This window comes from Oncorhynchus tshawytscha, linkage group LG07, assembly GCF_018296145.1.
Source record: "Oncorhynchus tshawytscha isolate Ot180627B linkage group LG07, Otsh_v2.0, whole genome shotgun sequence".
NCBI lineage: Eukaryota > Metazoa > Chordata > Actinopteri > Salmoniformes > Salmonidae > Oncorhynchus > Oncorhynchus tshawytscha.
The window spans coordinates 54,596,932-54,624,312 of NC_056435.1; the positions used below are offsets into that span (position 1 = coordinate 54,596,932).

At 43.7% G+C, this 27,381-nt stretch overlaps 1 protein-coding gene across 2 annotated transcripts in view; it reads right to left on the bottom strand.

Annotated features, from left to right (window-relative positions):
- The window catches only part of cntn2 (contactin 2), a 72,666-nt gene extending 66,880 nt beyond the window's left edge, over positions 1-5,786 (bottom strand). The window contains exons 1-2 of one of the 2 annotated variants that reach the window (XM_042324637.1): positions 5,667-5,786; positions 5,199-5,346 (exon numbers count right to left, since the gene is read on the bottom strand). The gene's annotated coding sequence lies outside the window, so the exon portion shown is untranslated. Of the gene's footprint in view, positions 1-5,198; positions 5,459-5,666 lie in introns of those variants that run through there. The other variant, XM_042324636.1, reaches the window with a different exon arrangement.
- Positions 5,787-27,381: the final 21,595 nt, after the last annotated feature.

A 27,381-nucleotide genomic window follows, 5' to 3' on the forward strand; every position in this document is an offset into this window, starting at 1 on the left:
CAATGTTCTTAGAATGCTCTCAGAACATCAGAGAGATAACGTTGTGCCGAAACCCTTAAGGGGCCTAATGGGAACTTTGCAGAATGTCCTCAGGACCTTCACTGTTTGCTGGGTTACTGCTGTTCAGTCTTCATGTCAATTAATGCATGTATGTATGTGCATTAATTGTGTTTTTTGCTGTTTATAGTGTGTGTAGTCGTAAATTCTTTGTCAATATATTCTGTCTGTATACAATCTTTATCGCCTATATTCACCATTTCACTGAATTGAATTCTGGGTATATGTAAATGTCCTTTGCGAATAAAGGTGATTCTGATTCTGAATGTTACATACTGTAGCTATCTCAATCGTTATTTGAAATAATTTCGGTGACTTAACAGCAATTGCTAGCTAGCTAAAATTTAGCTAGCTAGATACAAATCCCCCTAGATACAACCATGTCTCATAGTCAAGGCCTGAGATTTGTAAATGAAAGAGGAATATAATAATATGAATTGAATGGAGTTTCCCATTTTCACAATTAGAGTTTCTGGCACAGCACAGAAATGCCCTTAACCAGACGGTGTGACAAAGGCATTTCCTAACAGACCTGCTAACTTTCTTTGTTGTTACTTTAAGGTTGGAACCAACATGCAGGACCTCCAGCAGGAAGAGAGGCAAAAACCATTATTCCGCCAGCCCAGGGACAAGCTACACAAATCACAGCCCTGTGTAATGTTCAATGTAACTGCATTGCTGGACTTCATGTATTTGTATTGTTTTAAAAAAAAGTACAAATAAAAATAAATGTATGGTTTAAACATGTCTTTAAATGTTTATTTGTTTAGCTGTTAGTGATAATTCCCCAAGTGTTAATACATTTGTGTTTACATCAATAAGCCATTATGTATGTTATGAATGGCCAAAGGTGTCTGACCTTATAGTAAGTACAGCGTCATATGATACAAGGCATTTATGTATGTGTTATAAATTATCAAATGGGCCCAACACCGCGTGGTATGGCTTGTTTTTGTAATGTGCACGTTTGTGTACTGAGGAACATGTCACTTGGTTCCAGAAGAAATACACTTTCAATTTCTTTAGGTTGGGGGCTTTCATCAAGGTAAGTGGTTCTTGGGGTAACATCGTCCCCAGGCTATTGCATACATAGCACATATAAGTGTGGGATATCAATCATTCAAGTTGGCCTTAGTGGGAGTGACCATAGAATTCTATAGGAGTGGCCTTACTGATGTCGTAACATTTGCTGTTCATTAATGTGAAGACTGTTATATCATCAAATCAATTCTCTATGTGTTTAAACTAATCATGGAATAGTAATTAACTAGGAAGTTGGGGCACCACGAGAAAATGTTAATTAAAGAGTTGCAATTTCACAATTTTAACTCTTCACATATTTTCATATCTTATCGATTACAGTCACTTCATAATGTATTATTACCTCATCAATCATATTCTGAATGTCGCTATCCCTTGGATATCTGCACGAACCCTAGCATAAATTAGCGATATACAAATTGGCTTAAGTATTTATTTACTAACTAACGAAATAATCACACAGAATTATATAAATACACTCACAAGAAAAAGTCCCTAGTGGAGGAAACCGATATGACGGCTTGGTAGATAAATGAAAGGGGTGGGGACAACTCAAGAGCGGGAAAGCCAGAGAAAAAACACGAATATACAGTTGATAACTCCACCCATGGAAATGCTAATACTTTACAAAGAGCTATATAAAGAAATTTGATATGATTTGAACATGCACAGCCGCTTATTCGAAAAGAAATTGCAATTTACATATTTACAAGTGTATGCCTTTGTTGCCTCTCGCCGGTCCGTCTGCTGGAGAGAGTCGACATAAAGTCTCTGGTTGCGTTCCCCAGAAGTCCCAAGGACTTTCTTGGTTGTAGTTTTCTCAGCGAGCTCTGGATAATGTCTGTTGTAATGGATACTTCAGACGTACCCCTGGTCGCTTGATAAGGAAATGTTCTCCAGAATGGATCTTTCAGTGTACCATTCGGTCGTTCGATCGGTTGCATTTACCAGACTAAAATACTTAAACAGCTGCAGACTGAATAATTGGTCTTTGGTTTGTAGATTTCTTAACCATTTCAGTGTGGGGATGATGCCCACGTTCTCTGGTCTTGTCCTTTGGTAGAGTTGTAGTTTAAACCATTTTACAACATCTGGCTCATGCCTTGGTCTGCTTGGTCTATATAGTGGTAGATTTCTCAACCATTTGTAACGTATTCAGCTGGCGCTGCACGTGATTGGTCTCATGTCACTATTTCTATTTAAATTGCCAACAATTTCCATGCTTTCTGGTCTCATATACATTTTGTCGGAAGTGGGTTTTATACTGGAGTAGAAAAGGGGGCGTTCCATGACGCCGATGTAAATGTCTGTGCTCACAGGGGCATGGCCACTGACTGATCATAAGTTTCTATGAAAAACATAAGTTTACCATTCAACATTTTATTACGTTTACCGGCAAGTTATTAGAATTACCTGGTTAATTACATAAAAAATTAAAAAGTTATTACAAATAGAAAACGTATTACATTTACTGGTGTTATTACATTTACCGTTGTTACAGAGCCTATCAAAGAGGAGCTTTAGAGCATCAAATGGAGAAGGATGCGAATCACTGAGCACTTCCATAACTAATCAGGGCACCCCCAGAACCTTCAAAACATTGACATGGTCACCCCCATAATGTGTTAGTTGGTCTAGTCCTTTCCATAACCTTAACCTTAACCCTTTAACCTAACTCCAAAGCTTAACCCTAACCTTAACCCTAACCCCATTGTGATGGACATCCACAAAATGATTCATACCATACAAAAAGTAACATATCATACTAAATGGAGTTTCTCAGATTTACGTACAGAATTATATGAAATGCTCTGAGACAAGGTTGTTGCACCATGCAGCCAAATACTCTGTCAAGTTCAATTGTAGCCTTGTAGTTCCCAATCTGAGAGGGTTCCATACAGAACAAAGCATTCCACCAATATTCTATCTGCTCTATTTGCCAGTGTAAGACAAAGCATTCCTCTCCCTTCTATCGGTTCTAGATCTAAGATTCTAAGACGCTCTGCAGTGGTGCCATGAGTCACTGAGCAAAACATGCATACGCACATGCATGCGCGCACGCACACACACGCGCACACACACGCACGCGCACACACGCACGCACGCGCGCACACACACACACACACACACACATGCACGAACACACACACACACAATACAGACACACAGAGCTCTGAGGGAGGATTGACCCCTGTGGTCAGCCCCTCGTTAGAGGGAGCAGAAGGAGTCTTTGAGCTAGTGGTGGGTCACCGAGACACAGAGACACAGCCAACGGGGGAAAGACAGATGCTCTGGCTAAAGGAGCTAAGCATGCTTAAGCATGGGAGGGCTAACCTTGCCAAGTTTAAAACGAGAGGAACCCCAGTACATCATCAGCAACATGAGAAGAAAGTAAATGTGCACAGCAGTCACACAGTGTCCAGGCCTCAGCCTAATCATTGCTGAGGTGGTGGTGATACAGCCTTGCTGGCTTTCACATAGGAAGACAGTGCTGCTGCAGCAACACAGAGATACAAAACTAGAGGGATTCTCAAGGCTGAGTAGCCTATTCACGCTGTAACAACACTATAGCTAACATCTCAATTTGAGGATTAGCATGGGTCTCCTCACCACAATGCAACACTGTCACAGGCTCACAATGCCTAGATGATAGAGCAATATCCATCTCTACTACCTCTATCTTTGCCTCTTATTGGCCTTCCCAGTAAGTAGGCTATTATCACATCATCCTAAAGTAGCAGGCATAGAAGAAATGCCTGGAACCAAACCCCCACATTCTGGTCTTGATGAGAATTTTAAAAAACTGTTGGGGAGGTTATTTTCTGCACTGTTCAACCAATCCAGTAAATATGAAGTAGGAGTTAAGACATACTGTCGCATTGTTAACGTCCAAAAGTGGAAGTCAGGCGCTAACTTAAATTTCCCCTGGAAACCTGAATTTATGGTAGTTGTTGGCACCTCTGCTAAGGTTACTATCACACCAACGCAAGCGTGGATGCTTGACTGTTTCTGCACTGAACATTCAAAACATGCTACAGTGTTGCTTTGCCAAATAGACCAGAGCAAAAAAAAGCATAAACATGCACATTCACCCTCCACTCGCAACTTGTGTACTAACTTCGTAGTACTACGAATTTAATACAACGTACTTTAGAGGTGTTCTGTTGATAGCATGTAGACGCATTGATTTATTATACACTGACTGTACTGTCGCTCGAGATAAAGAGAAACCCGAATAGGCTATTATGTGAAAAGGTTCATATTAACATTCAACACGAACTGTCTGGAGTGGTGCTCTACAACCTGGGCGCAATGCAGCGAGATACTGTATGTTCTGAATCCTGTCTGTTCTTCAACATTATATGAGTCATTTGATATGTACAGTATGAATATATTGCATGTGCCCTTTCCCTTCAGCACTATTAGCCTACTCTCTTGATTGCGTTCATATTAACTGTGGACTGTTTCTTTCTCCATCTTTCCTCAGTCTACTCTACTTGACACCGCTGCTGGGTGAGTCGGACGTGTGTGTGCGCGCGCGTGAGCGACAGTGTGCGCCAGTGGCATCAACTATAGGTCATACACCTGCCCGCCAGCCGTTCTCCTAGGCATCGTATGATGAAGGTAGGCTGTGGGTACCCTATATTCACCGGGAGAAGCCGTGTGGTTTCTCCACCTAAAGGTTGAACTAAACTGAGTTTCCCGTCACTTTAGTTGAGATAAAACCAAAACACAAGCTAGCGTTTTACTGTTCACCAATCAGGGTGCTGTCAATGGAGCATGAACCATGCCCCTGTTTGATCCGGTAAACTATGGGAATAATCCATGAGATGTCTCAAAACGAGATGGGGGGGTAACTCTAGAAGTATAATCATGCTAAATGGCATATCAGTGCGTATCTCCATCCCACACAGTTAGTGCGTCTAATGAGGTAAAAACGGAAAACCAAACCTAAACAACCGCTCAAGCGATATCATGCATTTTGAAGCCCCTTCAACGACAGGTAAACACAAGGTTTAATCCGCCCAATTTTTAGGTCAGACAACAAACACATCTCATCTGATAGTGCGACAGATAAATATAAATGCGCATTTACCTACCTCAATTAGCGGAGGAGAGCGAGCGTTTTTATTTCTTTCTCTCTGCTGGCGGAGAGATGCTGAGATGTGGGTTCACTCCGGCCAGAAGGGATGTGTAGACGGTTGATCATGCGCAAGAGACACACTGATGCAGCCCGCTCAGAACGCCCTGTAATAAAGGAGACCACACGGGATTTTCAGATAATAGAAGCGTCTCTAGCCTCATCTGACAGATCTTTGTTGTCCCTCCCTCTCTCTCTACCTCGCTCTCTCTTTCCCCCCTCTCTCCCTCTCTATCTCCGTTTGTCGTCGCTCACGCTCTGTTTCCTGTCTCCCCCCCTTCTGCGCTACTCAATTTAGTCAAGCTGCAGCCCCTGTCGCATTAGGATGTCCTCTCTCTCTATCTCCCTCTCATTTTCTAAAAGCAGCCCGCTTCTTTTTCTTTCGCTGCTATAATCCTTTCCCACCTTTCTCTCCCCCTTCTCTCACCTTCTGTTCTCTTCTCCTCTAGAATGAAACGAAGAAAAGCAAAACGCGCCTGCCTCGCTTTTGTTGACGGCCTCTCATACGCAGCAGCTACTCATTTTAGAATAGGAGCATCGGTGATTCCCTCCCCTTTCTCCCCTTTTCTCCCCCTCGCTGTTTCTCGACCGTGTGTGCTGCGCACCCGCCCCCATCCCCCATCCCTCCCTTCACACCTCACTAATGAACATCTCATGCCCCAATATGCACACAATGTCATCACGGAGTGGGACCGGCTGTCGCACTGGGTGCTCAAGCGCTCTCCATAAAATGATTTCCTCCGACTTTATTACACCAGTCTCATCTAGGAGTCTAGGCCTACACACACCTGAGCCCCGCTCCCAGCCTATGGGCCACATTAGGCCGCTGACACTCACAGCACTAATGACAAAAGAACAGGCACAATATGAATTAGAGCCATATATAGCCTAGGCTACATATGACTTCACAAGGAATAGTAACACGCAAAAATACAGTAATAAGACATGCAAGTTTAATTTGAGCACTATTACAAAGCACATCCACACAGGCCTATTGTAGAGATGAACCATAGGTTAAGACAATTATCGCATACAAGACACTATTAGACATGCATAGACTAGACAGACTAGACAGAGAACTGCAACATAACATATACTGTATATCTTCACGGTTAAGATAACTCATAATACACCCATGTAGATCAGTGGTAGGTGAATTACTTACATGAGTGACACTGTATATGGGACAATTCCTTCATAGGCAAGTAATGGGTCCGTTACTGTGACAACATTCAAATCACCAATGTTGCAGAAAGTCAACATCAAATAATGTGCCAACATGAGTGTAGTTGACATGAACATGTCCAAATTTTTACTTAATCTAATTAACTCCAATAAAAAGACAGGTTGTGCATTAAATGTAGTCTGAAATGAGAACGAAAGGAATTGAACCCAATGTCATTTGCAGAATGGGAAAGTGTTGTAGGTGACGGTAGCAGCAGTATCAAAGCATAGTGAGTGAAATGGAGTCAAACTAATTCAGTATGCAGACTCATAGTATCTACAGTATCAAACAGTGCAGGCCTGAGTCCAAGACTGTCATCTTGGCTGCATTTGAATCTCAGGGAGAGGTCAGAGTGGTTGCTGTATTATTGTGATATGCTGGAGCTGAAAGAGCGAGAGAGAGAAAACACCACCAACAATTTCTTTAAAAAATATATTGAGTATTTCTCTCTTTTTACAAATGAAACTACAGAATGTGTGAACAATCCACGTTTCAATTGGATGCTGAGAAGATGAAATAACAGACAATGTAGACATGTGGGCCAGGCTGTAAAACTCTGTGGGCTATCCATTCATTTTCAGACAAATCATTTAGTTGTTAGAAGTTTTTCATTGGAGAAGTTTATGAAGAAACCTAGAAAAATCTTGTTGTTCTGTTTTATTGCATGGGGAAATTACTCAATAAATTAAAAAGTTGTACATATACAAATTGTTTTAGTTGTAATATTTGGTCCACTCAAGGGGCCTAAAGCATGAACACTGCAACTATATAAGCCAATTCCTAACAACCCATTGGGATATAATCCATATGAATTAAATCAACTCAACACAACAACAGCAGACAATCATATTCATATGGTTGTTACTTTATTCAATTGAAAAAATAAAGAAGCATCCACCACATTTAAATCTACCCAAATGTGTTTAGGTCATCTTACTTGCTGCATACACATGATATACAAAAGTATAAATTCAAATTAGTAGATTCAACTTTTTCAGCCACGCCTGTTGCTGACAAGTGTATAAAATCGAGCACACAGCCATCCAATCTCCATAGACAAACATTGACAGTAGAATGGCCTTACTGGGGAACTCTGTGACTTTCAACATGGCACCGTCATAGGATGCCACCAATCCAACAAACCGAATGAATAGTGCTAACTGTACATTTTGGTGGAGGGGGATTAACCGTCAGGGGCTGTTTTTCATGGTTTGGGTTAGGTGCCTTAGTTCCAGTGAAGGGAAATCTTAACACTACAGCATACATGACATTCTAGACGATTCTGTGCCTCCAACTTTCTGGCAATAGGAAAGGGCCTCCCCAAACTGTTTCAGCATGACAATGCCCACGTGCACAAAGTGAGGTCCATACAGATATAGGTGTGGAAGTACTTGATCGGTGTGGAATAACTTGAATGGCTGGCACAGAGCCCTGTTCTCAACCCCATCGAACACCTTTGGGATGAATTGGAACGCCGACTGCGAGCCAGGCCTAATCATCCAACATCAGTGCTTGACCTCACTAATGCTCTTGTGACTGAATAGAACAAGTGCCTGCAGCAATGATCCAACATCTAGTGGAAAGCCTTCCCAGAAGAGTGGAGGCTGTCACAGCAGCAAAAGGGGGTCCAACTCCATGATTTTGAAATGAGATGTACAACAAGTACTTTTGGTCATGTAGTGTAGATCATTTTGTCTTCATCTGCTTTTTATATTATATTAAGCCATGACTTGCTTAATGAATTAAGCCGTGCACCCATGTCAGACGACATGTGTGTTTGTGGTAAAAGGGTTTCAAATTCATTTATTTGGCCCTGTTCTGGGAAGTACATTTTTTTCCCATCGTTCCCGTCTCTTTTTACATGGCTGATGGATGTTCTCATTTTTCAGACCTAATACCCCTGAGCCTCCCTCGTCACCCATCCCTCACCCGCTCCTCATCCCCTCTCTTTTCCCTCAGTGCTGAGCCTTCAAAGCTTCTCATCCCAAAAACTCTACCCCAAACTGTCTCCCTTCACCATCCAAACACAACTCCAGCCCCTCTCCTAAATCCATTTTGAGAGCTTAGCCCAAAAAACCTAACCCCCTCTCCCCTCCTTCTCCTCCCCACCCGCCCCTTGATGTCCAAGCCTTGAACCTTCAAAGATCATCCTGTCCACTTTCCTTCCACACCCCCTCCACCCCCTCAAACCCAATCTCACCCCCTTTGCTCAGTCTTGATAACTTGGACCGAAACCCCTCAGTCTGCTACCTAACCCCCCACTTCTCCTTCACCCCTCCCTCCCTCCTCATCCCTCCTGTTGAGAGCTCCCCCATCCACGCCCTACCCCCCTCCCCCACACGCACGCACCCTGCCTGTCTCCCTGCTGTCGTATTAATTTTCATTCTGACTGCTTGGGCCTCGGATCCTCCACAAATCACCTCCGGCCTGTCACATGTCAGACGCCACCATGGTGTGTCCGCACACAAGCATGTGTGTGTGGGCTGTCTGGGCTGAGATGGGTTAGACAGGGTGACGTGATACAGTAGCCTACATAGTATTTCAGTCATTTAGCAGATGGAGCATACTGGACTGGGATGGGTTAGACAGGGTGACGTAATACAGTAGCCTACATAGTATTTAGTCATTTAGCAGATGGAGCATACTGGGCTGGGATGAAAAGGGATGAATGAGACAAGGTGACGTGAAGTAGGACATTCATGAGATTCACTACATTCATTTAGCAGATGCTCTTACTTAGAGTGATTTACATTAAGTGTGAATTTATTATAGGCTCTATATTGCAGGGTTTCCCAAAATGTTTAATTCAGGCACTCCTTCCAGCATTGGGGAACATTGGGCCCCTCTTACAATTCTATACATTTTTCCATGTCTAATGTGTATTAATTCATGTGATATTTGATTGACTCTAACATTACTACAAAATATATGGGCTAAACAACTTGATCTGGACATTTCTGACAAGTTATAAACAGCTCTCTAAGGTATGCAATGACTGACATGACAAGAGGACAACTGATGACACGCCACCCAATTTCCAAATTGCATTGTGTGCATTCTACGATTAACACTTTCAAGCGTAAGTTTATTTTTTTTCGTGAGGGGACCCCCATGCCCACACTGCTTTGTTCTACACAGATTAAAAGGTTCATATTGTCAAAGTGTTTTTTCTTGGTAATGCCAACATTACATCTAGTTTTCAAAGTATGTTTTGCTATCCTTCTGTCATGACTGTCCTGTGAGGATCCAAATGGGTCAGGTCAGGGGGGAGAAGGGAGCTGCTGTGTGGGTTGACATCTCACACCCTGTTGTAAATTAAAGGAGAGGAGATCTAGGGTCTCCCTCTCCAAATTCACAAAGGAATGTGCTTTGTCTCCAGAGACGTTTTCCCGCCGGGAACTCTAACACGCTCTAAAGCGAATACAGGAACAATATTTCTAACATAGAACATGGGGAACTAATGTCATATTGTTGGTTATTTTGTGATGTCATAAAAAATGTTATAGAGGAAATACTGTAACTTGAGAAGTATACACACTACATGTACGTAGTCTCCATCCTTGAGCATGAAATATGAAAAATGATGAAAGTATTGTTGTTATGATAGGGATGTGATTTTAGGAGTTATAAGAGATTATTTGTTTTCTACAAACTTCGCACAGTAAGTAGCCACGCCCCGAGTGAGATCAGAAAGCGTGTCAGCCTGACGGAGCCGTCCCTTTCGAACAGAGTGTATAAAAGGATTGATAAAAAATGTACATTGAGACCAGAGAGGCGTGTAGCTGCAGCTCACCTCCAAAGTGGTTCGAACTCTGACTATCAACACGAGGTAGAGGTGGGAAGCTCACCTCCTGGACAATCATTGGTACGGCTGATTAGCTGTCCTAAGTAAAATATCTAGAAAAGCGAATTTAAGTGGAACATTTCAACCACTCTTCAAACCATCCTATTGTACTACTCTTCTCAAATCACTGTGTTCTACTACTGTCATCACTAATGGGAACCGTCAACATGGCTGGCTAGCCTATCTTCAAAGGAGCATCTTCCAGAGTTTAACAACAGTAGGAGACTGGGGGGGGGGGCCTTTTGAACAATCAGAGCCTTACAAGTGTGCTACGGAAAGGCCCAACACACTTCCTAAGAAGGCCTGGTACCAACAGAGACACGGCGAACAAAGTCATTTACACGTAAATACATTCATGATTTCTTACTCCAAACGGGCGGCGGTTTGTGTTCAATGTATATGATTGCTGTGAGAGTAGTTCCTAAAATGTATCAAAGATAAGTCTCTCTCTCTCTTTCTCTCCTGCAAGGGATATTTTTCTGATGTATTAACTGTGTATGTTTATCTGTGTTGCCATTTAGTTAGCTAGTAAATAAATAATTAAAATAATTTGTGTAGTACAGAATCATAAGTAACGCTGGGGATTTTGCAGATGCAAGGAGCTTACAACTGTTCAGAATGATGATATGATATGAGGTTATCATTAATATGTTCCCTGTTTAATGGATGTGATAGGTAAAGTCCTTTAGAGTTTAATTCAAGAGATGATAACTCTTGAAGCAACTGCTCTCATGGTGCCCCACATTCCTAATGAGTTAATTGTTACATGATTTATTTAATTGGGTAACAATTAATCATAGTTAGTTGATTAGATAAATAACAGTAATCCGATTAATGAAAGCAAAGTCACTACACTTTCTAGGGCAGTTTCTGCCAGCGTTTCAGTCCAACAGCATCTCTCCATCTTTTTCAGCACCTGTGACAAATCAGCATCCTGCAAACTTGACTTGAGGCTTGTCACACAAAACTGGAAATGTGAAAGATATTCAGCAACTCTGGGAGGAGAATGGATATTAATTAGAATAATGCCTTAATATACTGAACAAAAATATAAATACAACATGCAACAATTTCAAAGATTTAACTGAGTTATAGTTCATATACAGTGCATTCGGAAAGTATTCAGACACCTTGACTTTTCCCACATTTTGTTACGTTACAGCCTTACTCTAAAACTGGATTCAATAGATTTACATCAATCTACATACAATACCCCATATCGACGAAGCACATTTTTTAAAAATCAAATGTATTACTTCTATATATTTAGTTATTTATTTTTGTAAAACATTTTTTGGGGGGGATATCACATTTACATAAGTATTCCGACCCTTGGCCTCCCGAGTGGCACAGCGGTCTAATGCACTGCACCACAGTGCTAGAGGTGTTACTACAGACCTGGGTTCATTCCCGGGCTGTGCCACAATTGGCTGTGGCCGGGAGTCCCATAGGATGGTGCACAATTGGCCCAGCGTCGTCCGGATTATGTCAGAGCTTGGCCGGTGGGGATTTACTTAGCTCATCACACTCTAGCGACTCCTTGTGGTGGGCCAGGTGCCTGTACGCTGACCCCAGTTGCCAGTTGAATTGTGTTTCCTCTGACACCATGGCTGGCTTCCTGGTTAAGCTGGCGGGTGTTAAGGAGCGTGGTTAGGCGGGTCATGTTTCGGAAGACACATGTTTCCACCTTTGCCTCTCTCGAGCACTTTGGGGAGTTGCAGCGATGAGACAAGATTTTAAAAAATGTGCGTAAAAAAATACCCTAAAAGTATTCAGACCCTATACTCAGTTGATCAGGCTGTTGATTGTGTCCTGTTGAATGTTGTCCCACTCCTCTTCAGTGGTTGTGAGAAGTTGCTGGATATTGGTGGGATCATGTCGTACACATCAATCCAGACCATCCCAAACATGCTCAATCCATGACATGTTTGGTGAGTATCCTGGCCATGGAAGAACTGGGACATTTTCAGCTTCCAGGAATTTTGTACAGATCCTTGCGATACGAGCCTGTGCATTATCATGCTGAAGTGATGGCGGCGGATGAATGGCACGACAATGGGCCTCAGGATCTCGTCATGGTATCTCTGTGCATTCAAATTGCCATTGATTAAATTCAATTGTGTTCATTGTCCGTAGCTTATACCTGCTCATACCATAACCCCACCGCCCTCATGGGGCACTATGTTCATAAGGTTAACATCAGCAAACCGCTTTCCCACACAACGCCATATACATGGTCTGTTGTAGTGAGGCCGGTTGGATGGACTGCTAAATTCCCTAAAATTATGTTGGAAGTGACTTATGGTGGAGACATGACCATTCAATTCTCTGTCAACAGCTCTGGTGGACATTCCTGCAGTCAACATGCCAATTGCATGCTCCCTCAAAACTTGAGACATATGTAGCATTGTGTTTTGTAACAAAACTGCACAATAAAGTGGCCTTTTATTGTCCCCAGCACAAGGTGCACCTGTGTAATTGTCATACTGTTTAATCAGCTTCTTGATATGCCACAACTGTCAGGGGGATGGATTCTCTTGGGAATGGAGAAATGCTTATTACTAACAGGGATGTAAACAACTTTGTGCAAAAGAAGGTTGCTAAATATTATTTTAGTGCATTTGGACATTTTCTGGGATCTTTTATTTCAGCCCATGAAACATGTGACCAACACTTTAGATGTTGTGTTTATATTTTTGTTCAGTGTATTTGACTAGAAAAATATTGATTCATAATTTGACCAGAAAAATGGTTGTCAAAGGTTGAATAATTGTCCTCATGGTGTGCCCATGCATGTTGTCCTTGTTGTAGAGTGGGTCTACCCAATATAATTGCATATATAATCACTAATTTATTGGATCTCTATGGCTTTTACTTTGTCTATAGATGGCCCTTTAGTTGCTATTTCTGAACATAGATTATTATTCATTTGGAGCTCTCCTGAATCCTCATATCTCCTAATATGGTAGGGCCTGATTTGAGTGTGCTGTGTCCCTCTTCAGAATCCCTCTCCCCCTCCTCGGAGTATTGATCCTCTCAGTGAGTGTCATCATCATTCATGGCCTCCAGTTTAGAAAGTCTATGAGTCAGCCTGTTGATAGACAGACAGACACACCCTCACTCTGGGCCCCAGTCACTCAGCTCTCCCCTAGGGCTGCTTGGGGCTATCTGTTGCTGTAGGGGATCAATAGTTGTGATTTCTAATGATGTCTAAAAGCCCAGCAGAAACCTGAGAGGTCTCTGATCCCAGGGCCCAGGGCTATGCTGTCCTGTCATACACAAGGCTATCATTCAGTTTGATGACCACTGAGCTGACCACTGAGCTGACCACTACTGAGAGGGTCAGGCCCAGCCAGGTCAACCTTCAAACTGCTGTGGACCTACTGGATCAACCTATGGCCCAACATGAACGTTTGCAGTGCGCAGAAGATCACCTACTGGTAATGCAACATGTAGAATTGTCTGGAAATCACAGCCAATGTTCTGTGGTCAGAGGCAGTAGGAGGGTCACCCAATGGGCACGGATGACGTTGGAGTTGGTCCGACCCACCCTTCAGGCTTTATTTGATCTGCTCTTCTGAGCTGATCACTGTCCTCACTCAAGCCTGTCAATGTCCCAACCCGCCCTAAACTCTCCCAAACCAAATCTTGCTCTGCTCATTACACTCACACCATTTCTCACTGTTTCAACACAGTATTGTACAGTACAAGTGAACATGTTTTCTTGCTGTTGTAGACCCAGTGGTGGAAAAAGTACTCAATCATCATACTTAAAAATGTACTTGAGTATAAGTCTTAAATTATCTGGTTTTAAATGTGCTTAAAGGAAAATTCCAATCAAAAACTATCTTTTTGGAATTTCATTAGTCCATTGTTGATATAGTCCCAAAATGTTTTGCATGTCAGCAATCAAGTTTAAGATATATAACTTTCAATATATAGAAATATAGCCGGTATGATGCATTTGTGTCGTATGTAGCAAAACGCAGCATCATATGATGCTAAGTGCATCATACTGGATGTATTTCTGTATTTTGAAATGAAAGTAAAGTAAAAAGTAGATGCTATCCATTATTATTACATTTTTAATTACAGGCAGTAAAAAAAAACATTTGATCATATTACTCCAGTGCTAGCCTCCCTACACTGGCTTCCTGTCAAGGCCAGGGCTGATTTCAAGGTTTTACTGCTAACCCACAAAGCATTACATGGGCTTGCTCCTACCTATCTTTCTGATTTGGTCCTGCCGTACATACATACACGCACGCAACCGTCACAGGACGCAGGCCCCCTAATTGTCCCTAGAATTTCAGCTGGAGGCAGGGCTTTCTCCATTTTTATGGAATGGTCTGCCTACCCATGTGAGAGACGCAAACTCAGTATCATCCTTGGAGCAACGAACCGTCCTTCCTGTCTCTGCCTGGCCGGTTCCCCTCTTTCCACTGGGATTCTCTGCCTCTAACCCTATTACAGGGGCTGAGTCACTGGCTTACTGGTGCTCTTTCATGCCGTCCCTAGGAGGGGTGCGTCACTGATGTGATCTTTCAGTCTGGGTGGGCACCTTCCCTTGGGTTGTGCCGTGGCGGAGATCTTTGTGGGCTATACTCGGCTTTGTCTCAGGATGGTAAGTTGGTGGTTGAAGATATCCCTCTAGTGGTGTGGGGGCTTTGCTTTGGAAAAGTGGGTGGGATTATATCCTTCCTGTTTGGCCCTGTCCGGGGGTATCATCGGATGGGGCCACAGTGTCTCCTGACCCCTCCTGTCTCAGCCTCCAGTATTTATGCTGCAGTCGCTTATGTGTCAGGGGGCTAGGGTCAGTTTGTTATATCTGGAGTACTTCTCCGGTCTTATCCGGTGTCCTGTGTGAATTTAAGTATGCTCTCTCCAATTCTCTCTTTCTCTCCTTCTTTCTCTCTCTCGGAGGACCTGAGCCCTAGGACCATGCCTCAGGACTACCTGGCATGATGACTCCTTGCTGTCCCCAGTCCACCTGCTGCTCCAGTTTCAACTGTTCTGCTTGCGGCTATGGAATCCTGACCTGTTCACCGGACGTGCTACCTGTCCTATTATTTGACCATGCTGGTCATTTGAACATGTTGGCCATGTTCTGTTATAATCTCCACCCGGCACAGCCAGAAGAGGACTGGCCACCCCTCATAGCCTGGTTCCTCTCTAGGTTTCTTCCTAGGTTTTGGCCTTTCTAGGGAGTCTTTCCTAGCCAACGTGCTTCAACACCTGCATTGCTTGCTATTTGGGGTTTTAGGCTGTGTTTCTGTACAGCACTTTGAGATATCAGCTGATGTACGAAGGGCTATATAAATACATTTGATTTGATTCAAGAGCACACTCCATCACTCAGACATAATTTACAAACACAATACGTGTTTAGTGAGTCCGCCAGATCTGATGCAGTTGGAATTACAACGTGTTATATTGATAGGTGTGTGAATTGGATCATATTTCTGTCCTGCCTGAGCATTTGAAATGTAACGAGTACTTTAGGGTCTCAGGGTAAACGTATGGAGTAAAAAGTCAATATTTTCTTAAGGCATGTAGTGGAGTAAAAGTAAAATTAGTCCAAAATATAAATAATCAAGTACAGATACCCCAAAAAACTACTTGAGTAGTACTTCCAAGTATTTTACTTAATTACTTTACACCACTGGGTAGACCTACCTTGCTTTGATCTGGCCTCTCTTCTGATGATATCATATGTACTACCTGGGAGTCCATACCATGCTGATGTTGTCATACATGTACTACCTGGGAGCCCATACCATGCTGATGTTGTCATACATGTACTACCTGGGAGTCCATACCATGCTGATGTTGTCATACATGTACTACCTGGGAGTCCATACCATGCTGATGTTGTCATACATGTACTACCTGGGAGCCCATACCATGCTGATGTTGTCATACATGTACTACCTGGGAGTCCATACCATGCTGATGTTGTCATACATGTACTACCTGGGAGTCCATACCATGCTGATGTTGTCATACATGTACTACCTGGGAGTCCATACCATGCTGATGTTGTCATACATGTACTACCTGGGAGTCCATACCATGCTGATGTTGTCATACATGTACTACCTGGGAGTCCATACCATGCTGATGTTGTCATACATGTACTACCTGGGAGTCCATACCATGCTGATGTTGTCATACATGTACTACCTGGGAGTCCATTCCATGCTGATGTTGTCATACATGTACTACCTGGGAGTCCATACCATGCTGATGTTGTCATACATGTACTACCTGGGAGTCCATACCATGCTGATATTGTCATACATGTACTACCTGGGAGTCCATACCATGCTGATATTGTCATACATGTACTACCTGGGAGTCCATACCATGCTGATGTTGTCATACATGTACTACCTGGGAGTCCATACCATGCTGATATTGTCATACATGTACTACCTGGGAGTCCATACCATGCTGCTCACAGCAGCACTCAGAATTCTAATCCAACTGTTGGTTCAAACCTCTGGTCTATCAAGGCACAAGGCGAGACCCAGATGCAGACACAGGAGGCAGATGGTTGGAGTCTTACAATGTTTATTAAACCAAAGGGGAAGGCAAGAGAATAGTCGTTGACAGGCAAAAAGGTCAAAACCAGATCTGAGTCCAATAGTTACCGAAGGGCAGGCAGAATCAAGGTCAGGGCAGGCAGGATGATCAGGCAGGCAGGAAAGTAGTCCAAAGTCAGGCAGGGGTAAGAACCAGGAGGACTAGCGAAAGAGAATAGAAAATAAGTACGGGAAAAACACGCTGGTTGACTTGACCAAACATACAAGACGAACTGGCACAGAGAGACAGGAAACACAGGGATAAATACACTGGGGAAAATAAGCGACACCTGGAGGGGGTGGAGACAATCACAGGAACAGGTGAAACAGATCAGCGCGTGACACTAGTCTACAGCACTAGCATTGATACACTCTTAGATAAAGGGTTACAAAAGGGTTCTTGGCTGTCCCCATAGGAGAAACCTTTTCGGTTCCAGGTAGAACCATTTTGCATTCCATGTAGAACCCTTTCAACAGAGGGTTCTACATGGAACCCTAAACAATTCTACTTGGAACCAAAAGGGTTCAACCTGGAACCAATAATGGTTCTTCAAAGGGTTCTCCTATTAGGTTCTAGATAGTACCTTTTTTTCTAAGCATGTACCCATCCCTCTGAACTAACCATCTCATTACTGAACTGATGAACACACAAACACACTCAAACAGACTGGCACCAGACTCATCAGAGACCCACTCACACATTCACAATACTCATCTGTTTTTACATGACTTGAAAACTGCTTGTTATTTTCAAAGTCTTCCAATTCATGGACTGAATTACCACTCACTTGCCCGTAAGAAGATTGAATTGACCCAAACCTCTGTCAACAACAACCTATTCACCCAAAAAACGCCTATTCGACCCTCCACTCTCCACCCTCACACCACCACCACAACAGACTGACCAGCCCACCCAGGCCTTTCCAGGCCAGGAGATATGAACTCCCTCTGGGCTTAAAGAGAGACCAATCTGGCCCGGTTTGTTCTACAAACTGATGTTGTTGTAGCGCTACAGTAGATTGCTCCGACAGCCTCCACCTGAGAGAGAGAGCAGTTATTCCATCACTGAGCCCCAGTAAAGCTGCTTCGCTTGGCTGCCAGATTGGAAAAAGAAAACATGTCATCTTCGCTGCAGGACAAAGACAGAGCCTGGGGGATTGTGTTGAGAAAGAGACTAAGATCTGCGGGAAGTTACCATAGTGTTGAGTAAATGTGTAATATGATTGTGGTGGAGGTGTGGGAGAAATATATTTTGTTTCTTCACTTTCAAAGGATGTAATACTTGTAGCCAGCACATCCACACAGGCACGCACACACACGTCACACACCAACATGATAGAGAGTGCTCCTGGTCACTGAAACTTCAGCCATCCCTGGCCCTGCCATCCGGGGTGGTGTATGTGTGTGTGTGGTTTAGAGAGGTCTCCAGAGCTCCAGATGTTACCTCTCTAGCGAGGTCTCATCATCTCTCTCCTCCCATCAGGGTTCTGTCTGAAACTGGATGTGAGACACAACACTGATTATAACCTGCTTGCCAGCATCTCAAGTCTCACACCAGTTCCATGGGCATCACACCCTCATACCGTTTCGCTGAGTAACTACTCTATGTTTTCTCCTCTCAAAAGAAAAGCACTGTTCTTCATTCTCAACACTGGGGCCCCACAAGGGTGCGTTCTGAGCCCTCTCCTGTACTCCCTGTTCACCCACGACTGCGTGGCCATGCACGCCTCCAACTCAATCATCAAGTTTGCGGACGACACAACAGTGGTAGGCTTGATTACCAACAACGACGAGACGGCCTACAGGGAGGAGGTGAGGGCCCTCGGAGTGTGGTGTCAGGAAAATAACCTCACACTCAACGTCAACAAAACTAAGGAGATGATTGTGGACTTCAGGAAACAGCAGAGGGAACACCCCCATCCACATCGATGGAACAGTAGTGGAGAGGGTAGCAAGTTTTAAGTTCCTCGGCATACACATCACAGACAAACTGAATTGGTCCACTCACACAGACAGCATCGTGAGGAAGGCGCAGCAGCGCCTCTTCAACCTCAGGAGGCTGAAGAAATTCGGCTTGTCACCAAAAGCACTCACAAACTTCTACAGATGCACAATCGAGAGCATCCTGGCGGGCTGTATCACCGCCTGGTATGGCAACTGCACCGCCCTCAACCGTAAGGCTCTCCAGAGGGTAGTGAGGTCTGCACAACGCATCACCGGGGCAAACTACCTGCCCTCCAGGACACCTACACCACCCGATGCTACAGGAAGGCCATAAAGATCATCAAGGACATCAACCACCCGAGCCACTGCCTGTTCACCCCGCTGTCATCCAGAAGGCGAGGTCAGTACAGGTGCATCAAAGCTGGGACCGAGAGACTGAAAAACAGCTTCTATCTCAAGGCCATCAGACTGTTAAACAGCCACCACTAACATTGAGTGGCTACTGCCAACACACTGTCAATGACACTGACTCTACTCCAGCCACTTTAATCATGGGAATTGATGGGAAATGATGTAAATGTATCGCTAGCCACTTTAAACAATGCTACCTTATATAATGTTACTTACCCTACATTGTTCATCTCATATGCATACGTTGATACTGTACTCTATATCATCGACTGCATCCTTATGTAATACATGTATCACTAGCCACTTTAACTATGCCACTTGGTTTACATACTTATCTCATATGTATATACTGTACTCGATATCATCTACTGTATCTTGCCTATGCTGCTCTGTACCATCACTCATTCATATATCCTTATGTACATATTCTTTATCCCCTTACACTGTGTATGACAGTAGTTTTTTTTGGAATTGTTAGTTAGATTACTTGCTCGTTATTACTGCATTGTCGGAACTAGAAGCACAAGCATTTCGCTACACTCGCATTAACATCTGCTAACCATGTGTATGTGACAAATAAAATTTGATTTGATTTGATTTGAACAATGGTGACAAAGTTTCACATATAGGGAAAGCACAAGGGGGTGTTTAAGAACGGCTCAGCATAGGTGTCAGAAACAGCACACACTATATATCATAATAACACTTAAAGCAGTCTTTGTAACGAGGCCTATGGCAGAGAATCTTTTTCATTGTGTGTTCAGTTGAAACCTTCCTTTAACTCTTGTTAACCAGACAGGAGGACCAGTGGGGGTGGAACCACAGTCCCAAGTCCCATTCTCAGCATCCTTACCTTTACAAACTGTCCAAGCAGTCAACCTGATAATAGAATCCCCCACAGTGGAATTCATCAACAGCCACGTTGGCACTGCGTGCCATCTGCCTATAAGGCATGTGGTGGCCGCGCACTTGGGAGTCTGTGTCTGTGTGTGTGTGTGTGAGAGAGAGAGAGAGTGCGCGCATCAGGGGCGCATGATTGGTGTTATCGAGTCAGCACACACCTGTGCCAAGCCAGGCAGAACAACAATACCAACACCTCAGCTTCCCACTGTGAGGACTGTCTAACTCACTTACAGATTAACATGCACCTCACCCCCACCCACACATGGAGGCACACACACACTCATGTAAAGGACGTCACGCTGCATGCGTAGCGAATACCACTTCCTCCTGATTCGACACACTGAAGCTCAAACCCAGGACTTCTGCCTTGCATACGTGTCCACCCTCCTGAAGTGTCTTACCAGTCGGCGCCATGTGAAAAGCTAGCAATTCGGTGGTGCAAGTGGCGACACTTCAGACTGAGGAGAAAGTTTCACACATGCTCATGTGCTACATTCACCCCTCAAATGGATTTTTTCAAAACTTTTATTTTGGCAGGGAGTCATGCTGAGACCAAAGTCTCTTTCACAGATGAGCCATGGATACACAACAATACACATCAATATACACTACACACATCACAGTACACTACACACATCCCAATACACACCAATATGCACATCAATATTCACATCAATACATGAAAAGCTAAACACAATCATAGAAAACAAACACATTCTTTATTTAAAAGGTCCTCAATCAGCCTGTTGAATTCCCCTAGAGGCACCAATTCATCCAGCTTTAGAGAGCCTTGGAGAGCATTCATCAAGCAAAGTGCAATAAATCTACAGGCAGATCTCCAGAGTTAGCCATCCCTGAGACCGCGTCCGGTATTTTGTACGTCTGTAACTTAACAATAAGGAAGTTTATGCAGGAGGGCTTTATAAACAAAAAGGGTATAAACTTATGAAGTCTTTAAATTGCATACATAAAGGCTTCATAGCCCTAAATAAATGCTTCAGAAATCATCTTTCAGGATATGTCATACTTGATAAATGCTGTGTGAAGGGTAACATAATAATTCCAACTGTAGGGTGAATTGCCAAATGTGAAATAACACACTGTGTAAGTTTATACACCATTTATAGAGTATAACATACGCTCATGGAGGATTTGTGAAGCATTCATGTAGTGTGTATGAAGCCTTATGTATACTATATAAAGCCGCTATAAGTTGTACTTTGTTTGGGACTACAAAAAGAGTGCAATGCATCAATCTAAAGAGAGGGCCAGCCTACTTTCTGATACAGAATGCAGTGATCTTGGTTCGGGTTGAATATTTTCCCTGTATTTTACAAATGTTCCATCCCAAGAATGAATCACTTTTCTCCTTGGTAACCCAGGATTTTTGCACCAAAACCATATACATAGGCCTATGTCTGGATTTGATGGAAAATTCAAGCATGAATTTTGAGTCTGATTTATATATAATATATTAATTTTTTTATTAACCTTTATTTAACTAGGCAAGTCAGTTAAGAACTGACTGTTAAGAACAAATTCTTATTTACAATGACAGCCAACCAATTGGCAAAATGCCTCCTTCGGGGACAGAGGCTGGGATCAAAATAAACATGAATTAAATATAAATATAGGACAAAACACACATCACGACAAGAGAGACAACACAACACTACATAAAGAGAGACCTAAGACAACAACATAGCATGGCAGCAACACATGACAACACAGCATGGTAGCAACACATCATGGCAGCAGCACAATATGGTAGCAGCACAAAACAGGGTACAAACATTATTGGCCAAAGACAACAACACAAAGGGCAAGAAGGTAGAGACAACAATACATCACACAAAGCAGCCACAACTGTCAGTAAGAGTGTCTATGAATGATGAGCCATACATTAAATACATTTTATGAACCCTACATTAAAGACATTTTATGAGCCCAAGCCCAACAAAGACCAAATGATTGTGCCTTTATCCAATACACATATGATATAGACTACTGCACATTACACATGACAGAAAAACATAAAAGCCTGTAGATGTAGCTAGCTACAGTATATGCTCTGTTGGGTAAATAAATGAAACTAGCTCCGGTAGTCTAATCTTTTTGAGTGTGAACTGCATTACTGCACTGTTTTGTATTATACTGTATTATATGGACTGGAATTATGCACATTCAAACCATGATAAAGCAGGGAGAGAACATACGATTCTGGTGCATCACTTGCGGCCTAAAAGGTTACAAATATAGGCTGGCAAATTTGATATCAATTTTAATTTGGAAATATAATAGGTCCTATTTGTATAATTAGTAGGCTGACACATTTATGCCTTTCATAATATTTCCTCTAATGGTATTAGCCTACCTCCTCTTTCTCTCTCTATTGTTGCTTCATTCCTTCCTCGCTTTCAACAGTTACATGAAATACATTTTGTTGTCCTCATCTTCATCATTCTAATGACACTGCTATAGCCTACCAGCTTTGCACTTTCAATTATTCCAAAGTGCCTGTGAGTTTTATTGGATGCTGTATTTAACATTCAGCAAACAAGAGCTGGTGTCCCTCTTCGATTAGTCTATTGGTATAAGCAATGCTAAAGAAAATAATGTCCAGCAAGCTATTCAAAGACGGAGAAGACGGCTGATGTTTTATGTGCTCCTTGTCACGTTCTGACCTTAGTTCTTTTATTATGTCTTTCTTTTAGTATGATCAGGGCGTGAGTTGGGTGGGTTGTCTATGTTCATTTTTCTATGTTGTGTTTTGCGTTTGGCCTGGTATGGTTCTCAATCAGAGGCAGGTGTCGTTAGTTGTCTCTGATTGAGAATCATACTTAGGTAACCTTTTTCCACCTGTGTTTCGTGGGTGTTTGTTTTCTGTTCTTGTTTTGTATTTCACCGTTCAGGACTGTTTTGTTTTGTTCTCGTTGTTTTTGTTTTGTGTTCATATAATAAATACAATATGGACACTTACCACCCTGCACATTGGTCCTCCGATCCTTCTTACTACTCCTCCTCAGAAGAGGAGGATGAGAATTGTTACAGAATCACCGACCACCAAAGGACCAAGCAGCGTGGTAACGGGCAGCAGCAACAGTGATCTCAGGACTCCTGGACATGGGAGGAGATCCTGGACAGCAAAGGACCCTGGGCACAGGCTGGGGAATATCGCCGCCCCAAGGCAGAGCTGGAGGCAGCGAAAGCTGAGAGACAGCGTTATGAGGAGGCAGCACGGCAGCGCGGCTGTAAGCTCCAAGAGACGCAGCCCCAAAAATTGATTGGAGGGGGGGGGGGCACATGGGGAGTGTGGCGAAGTCAGGTAGGAGACCTGCGCCAAATCCCCGTGCTTACCGTGGAGAGAGAGGGACCGGGCAGGCACCGTGTTATGCCGTGAGGCGCACGGTGCGTGTGCATAGCCCGGTGCGGTACATAGCAGCACCTCGTATCGGCCGGGCTAGAGTGGGCATCGAGCCAGGTGCCATGAAGCCGGCTCAGCGCATCTGGTCTCCAGTGCGTCTCCTCGGGCCGGGGAGCACAGCCCAATGCGGGCTATTCCACCTCGCCGCACTGGCCTGGCTACAGGGAGCATTCAACCAGGTAAGGTTGGGCAGGCTCGGTGCTCGAGAGCTCCAGTGCACCTTCACGGTCCGGTCTATCCGGTGCCACCTCCACGCACCAGCCCTCCGGTGGCAGCCCCCCGCACCAGGCTGTCTCTCCGTCTCCTTCCTACAGGTGCTTCCGCCTGTCCAGCACTGCCAGACTCTTCTTCCTGCCCATCGCTGTCAGAGTCGCCCATCTGTCCTGAGCTGCCAGAGTCGCCCATCTGTCCTGAGCTGCCAGAGTCGCCCGTCTGTCCTGAGCTGCCAGAGTCACCCGTCTGTCCTGAGCTGCCAGAGCAGCCTGTCTGTCCTGAGCTGCCAGAGCCGCCAGTCAGCCAGGAGCTGCCAGAGCCGCCAGTCAGCCAGGAGCTGCGCCAGTCAGCCAGGAGCTGCCAGAGCCACCATTCAGCCAGGAGATGCCAGAGCCGTCAGTCAGCCAGGAGCTGCCAGAGCCGTCCGTCAGCAAGGAGCTGCCAGAATCGCCTGTCATGCCGGCGCTTCCAGAATCGCCCTTCACTCCGGAGCTGCCGGAGTCTCCCGCCTGTCTGGTGCTGCCGGAATCTCCCATCCGTCGGGTGCTGCCGGAATCTCCCGTCCATTCGGGACCCGTGGCTTGGGTCCCCAGTCCGAGATCGGCGGCGAGGGCCGCCGCGTTAAAGAGGCCACAGAGTCGGGTAAAGAGGCGGAGAAGGACTATAGTGGAGTGGGGTCCACGTCCCGCGCCAAAGCCGCCACCTCGGACAGACACCCACCCAGACTCTCCCCTATAGGTTTAGGTTTTGCGGCCGGAGTCCGCACCTTTGGGGGGGGGTACTGTCATGTTCTGACCTTAGTTATTTTATTATGTCTTTGTTTTAGTATGGTCGTTTTTCTATGTTGTGTTTTGGGTTTGGCCTGGTATGGTTCTCAATCAGAGGCAGGTGCCGTTAGTTGTCTCTGATTGAGAATCATACTTACCTTTTTTCACCTGTGTTTTGTGGGTGATTATTTTCTGTTGGTGTTTTGTATTTCACCGTTCAGGACTGTTTTGTTTCGTTCTCGTTGATTTTGTTTGGTGTTCATATAATAAATACAATATGGACACTTACCACGCTGCACATTGGTCCTCCGATCCTTCTTACTACTCATCCTCAGAAGTGGAGGACAAGAATCGTTACACTCCTAACCGATTGTGTTTTTATGTTGTTTTTTTGCATTGTTTGTAACTTATTTTTTTACTTATTTTGTACATAATGTTGCTGCTACCATCACTTATGACCAAAAACAACTTCTGGACATCAAAACAGCGATTACTCACCACGAACTGGCAGAACCTTTTTTTCCTTTAACGAGTTCGATGAGCCCAACGTGAACGACATACTGCTTTCCCTGGAACAGGCCCAAATCCCTGTCATTTGAGTGAAGAGAAGACGGAGAAAAAGAGGACGGAGGTCGGACTGCCTTCTGAGAATTCGTAGGCATCGAATAAACCCCCCCTGCCTTCCGTTCTTCTAGCTAATGTGCAATCATTGGAAAATAAAATCGAAGACCTACGAGGAAGATTAAACTACCAACGGGACATTAAAAACTGTCATATCTTATGCTTCGCAGAGTCGTGGCTGAACGATGACATTATCAACATACAGCTGGCCTGTTATACGCTGTATCGGCAGGATAGAACAGCTGTGTCTGGTAAGACAAGGGGGGCAGACAACGCATATACAGTGCCTTGCGAAAGTATTCGGCCCCCTTGAACTTTGCGACCTTTTGCCACATTTCAGGCTTCAAACATAAAGATATAAAACTGTATTTTTTTGTGAAGAATCAACAACAAGTGGGACACAATCATGAAGTGGAACGACATTTATTGGATATTTCAAAAAGATGTAACAAATCAAAAATTGGGCGTGCAAAATTATTCAGCCCCTTTACTTTCAGTGCAGCAAACTCTCTCCAGAAGTTCAGTGAGGATCTCTGAATGATCCAATGTTGACCTAAATGACTAATGATGATAAATACAATCCACCTGTGTGTAATCAAGTCTCTGTATAAATGCACCTGCACTGTGATAGTCTCAGAGGTCCGTTAAAAGCGCAGAGAGCATCATGAAGAACAAGGAACACACCAGGCAGGTCCGAGATACTGCTGTGAAGAAGTTTAAAGCCGGATTTGGATACAAAAAGATTTCCCAAGCTTTAAACATCCCAAGGAGCACTGTGCAAGCGATAATATTGAAATGGAAGGAGTATCAGACCACTGCAAATCTACCAAGACCTGGCCGTCCCTCTAAACTTTCAGCTCATACAAGGAGAAGACTGATCAGAGATGCAGCCAAGAGGCCCATGATCACTCTGGATGAACTGCAGAGATCTACAGCTGAGGTGGGAGACTCTGTCCATAGGACAACAATCAGTCGTATATTGCACAAATCTGGCCTTTATGGAAGAGTGGCAAGAAGAAAGCCATTTCTTAAAGATATCCATAAAAAGTGTCATTTAAAGTTTGCCACAAGCCACCTGGGAGACACACCAAACATGTGGAAGAAGGTGCTCTGGTCAGATGAAACCAAAATTGAACTTTTTGGCAACAATGCAAAACGTTATGTTTGGCGGAAAAGCAACACAGCTCATCACCATGAACACACCATCCCCACTGTCAAACATGATGGTGGCAGCATCATGGTTTGGGCCTGCTTTTCTTCAGCAGGGACAGGGAAGATGGTTAAAATTGATGGGAAGATGGATGGAGCCAAATACAGGACCATTCTGGAAGAAAACCTGATGGAGTCTGCAAAAGACCTGAGACTGGGACGGAGATTTGTCTTCCAACAAGACAATGATCCAAAACATAAAGCAAAATCTACAATGGAATGGTTCAAAAATAAACATATCCAGGTGTTAGAATGGCCAAGTCAAAGTCCAGACCTGAATCCAATCGAGAATCTGTGGAAAGAACTGAAAACTGCTGTTCACAAATGCTCTCCATCCAACCTCACTGAGCTCGAGCTGTTTTGCAAGGATAAATGGGGAAAAATTTCAGTCTCTCGATGTGCAAAACTGATAGAGACATACCCCAAGCGACTTACAGCTGTAATCGCAGCAAAAGGTGGCGCTACAAAGTATTAACTTAAAGGGGCTGAATAATTTTGCACGCCCAATTTTTCAGTTTTTGATTTGTTAAAAAAGTTTGAAATATCCAATAAATGTCGTTCCACTTCATGATTGTGTCCCACTTGTTGTTGATTCTTCACAAAAAAATACAGTTTTATATCTTTATGTTTGAAGCCTGAAATGTGGCAAAAGGTCGCAAAGTTCAAGGGGGCCGAATACTTTCGCAAGGCACTGTATGTAAACAACAGCTGGTTCACAATATCTAAGGAAGTCTCTAGGTTTTGCTCGCCTGAGGTAGAGTATTTCATGATAAACTGTAGACCACACTATCTACCTAGAGAGTTTTCATCTGTATTTTTCATAGCTGTCTACATACCACCACAGACCAATACTGGCACTAACACCGCACTCAATGAGCTGTATTCCACAATAAGCAAACAGGAAAACGTTTATCCAGAGGCGGCGCTCCTAATGGCCGGGGACTTTAATGCAGGAAAACAAATCTGTTTTACGAAATTTCTATCCACATGTTAATTT